This window comes from Corvus kubaryi, unplaced genomic scaffold, assembly GCF_017639235.1.
Source record: "Corvus kubaryi isolate FWS band 111438036 unplaced genomic scaffold, C.kubaryi_AGA036_p1.0 72, whole genome shotgun sequence".
NCBI classification, from domain to species: domain Eukaryota; kingdom Metazoa; phylum Chordata; class Aves; order Passeriformes; family Corvidae; genus Corvus; species Corvus kubaryi.
In genome coordinates, this window is record NW_024582060.1 from 6,228,791 (window position 1) to 6,231,677 (window position 2,887).

Genomic DNA, 2,887 nt, shown 5'->3' on the forward strand with positions numbered 1-2,887 from the left:
TACTCTCTCAAAAAATTATTCTTTGTGCAACAGTGTTAAAATATAATGAACTTATGATGTCAAATTTCCCTCAAAGTGAATAGACAGGTTCAAAAGTATGTTGAGTCTCCAAATAAAATAGCTTTGTTGATATTTATCTTTGCAAACAGTTTATGTTATCTATTAGACTCTGTCCCACCAGCTGGCTGATTTAATGACTTGTGAAACTTCCCTTCTACATGACGGACATCACAGTGTGACATTTGTAAGACAAAGCCATCCATCTCCTGGGTCCCTTCTCAAGAGAGAAAACTTGTATTTCCCTGTCTTTCAAATGGTTTACAGGACTAATCTCAAAACAGAGTGAAAGCACAGCCCTTCAAATCTTTTCAAAGGGATTCACGTTTGAATAAGTAACTTGACAAAAATAAGAATTACAAGGCTTCAGAACTAAAGATGTCTGTGTGTCTAGAGTTCATGGTGGGATCACATTATTTGACAACAGTGAAAGAGCTGTTGTGGTCTGGGATGAAAAGTATGGCTGAAGTTCAGCAGAGGAATGTGCATGTTGGTCCCTGGTCCTGCATTTCTTGAGTTTTTAGTCATGGTGTTGATGTAGTCTTTGGGAAATAACTGCAAATCCCTGTGAGAGGCTGCTTTCCCTTGGAAACCACACTCAGTCAGAGGATATTACCCTCTTCCTTCACTAGCACTTTGTATTGTCACCCAGTATGAAAAATAATACTCCAGATGTTTTCAAGTTCATCTGTGTCCTTTGGTGGACAATTTCTGTGCCGAGCCTTGCTTTTATCTTAGTTATGTTTGTGAAGAGACAGAATAAATTCTTCATGATTGTTTGCCCATTAACCAAATTTTAAATTGTCCGCCTGGGTCCCAATAAATTGATGCTGCTTAAATTTGGAGGCCATTAAAAAAAATCATTATAATCTTGAAGCACTTCACTGATATTAGCTGTTGGTGCATCCAGCAGTTTGAATCACAGCTGAATTTCTCTGGAATGTGTGTCCCAGAGCACTGCATTAGGCTTGAAGGAGTCTCTGCTACAAATCTAGCTCAGTCATCTGTCAAATCTTTTCAAGTCTCTGTTTCTCTGTTAAGTGGTGATAAGGGTAATGACAACTTTCTTCCAGAAAAATTTTAAATTACTTCTGAGGCATACTTAAAAATGCAAGGAGGTCCTGGTTCTGGTTCCGGTATGCCACTGTTGCTGTATGCATACTGCTGCTTATACTAGTTTGAAAACAAACTAGTGGGAGACACCAAGTCAGAATAACAATTTAATAGGGAAATAAAAAGGGGGAGAAAAAATAAAATATAAAGGCAGATAACACTGCGTTAAACTGACAGAGTCAGGATACAACCTAACACCCTGTTAATCAGGGTGGTGGTAGCAGTCTGGTGGAATGGTGGCTGCAGTCCTCCTGAAGCGGTGATCCTGTAGAAAGAAGGTCTGCTCTTCCTCAGAAAGTCCAGTGGTGGCTATGTAGCTCCTGTCCTCTGGAAATCCAATGGAAAGATTGTCTCTGGTGTTCAGCATCTCAGATTATATCCAGGATGGAATGCTTGGTTCCTCCCTCTGGGTGGAGCATCTCACAATGGGATAATGAGTCATGAGGCCAAGTGTTGATTAGGCTCATTAACAGAAGATGGTCCAGAGGGAATTATCTCTGAGTCATGCCGCATGGCATTGATGGGCCATTAACAGAAAGATAGTCTGGATGGGAGGAGGCAAGGAAACGCTGCCCCACCTGTTTTCAACAGCTCATGAGGGTGGTAATAGAATACACTGCAACCCAGGACATTATCCACCCCTTGTTCTATTACCATCTACATCATCCCAAATCGATACCTTCCTTAAACTCTACACACACACATGCACATATATATATACACAACAAAACCCTACATACAGTTCTCACCTAAGATTAGGTCTCCTTGTGGTACACAACGGGTTTCCTTATCTTTCTGCATTACCCACCAAGTGTAACCAGGTCCTTGAGCAAAGACAATCCCACGGGTGGGTTTGCCTTTGCCTGAGGTGGGATTAATCCAAACAGTCTTTCCTAAAATACCTCTCAGGTGTACCACAGGGACTCTATCTCCATCCACTGTGTGCAAGGGCTCAGACTCAGCGGGACCAGCTCGATTGATGGACCCTCAGGTATTGACCATCCAGGTGGCCTTTGCTAAGTTCACTTCCCAATTTTTGAAAGTCCCCCCACCAAGTGCCTTTAGGGTGGTTTTAAGTAGTCCATTGCAGCGTTCGACTTTTCCGGCAGCTGGTGCATGATAAGGAATATCATATATCCATTTGATACCGTGTTCTCTGGCCCAGGTGTTGATGAGGCTGTTCTTAAAATGAGTCCCATTGTCTGACTTGATCCTGTCAGGGGTGCCATGTCTTCACAGGACTTGCTTTTCCAGGCCCAGGATGGTGTTCCGGGCAGTAGCATGAGGCACAGGGTAGGTCTCCAGCCATCCAGTGGTTGCTTCCACCATGGTCAACATGTAGCACTTGCCTTGGCGGGTTTGGGGAAGGGTGGGGTAGTCAACTTGCCAGGCTTCCCCATACCTGTACTTTGACCATCGTCCACCGTACCACAGAGGCTTCATCCGCTTGGCCTGTTTGATTGCAGCACAGGTCTCACAACTGTGGAGGACCTGTGAGATGCTGTCCATGGTAAGGTCCACCCCTCGGTCACAGGCCCATTGGTATGTTGCATCTCTCCCCTGATGACCAGAGGCCCAACGAGCTAGGAATAATTCTCCCTTGTGCTGCCAGTCCAGATCCACCTGTGATACTGTCACCTTGGCAGCTCGATCCACCTGCTTGTTGTTGCGATGTTCTTCATTAGCCCAACTCTTGGGTACGTGCGCATCCACATGC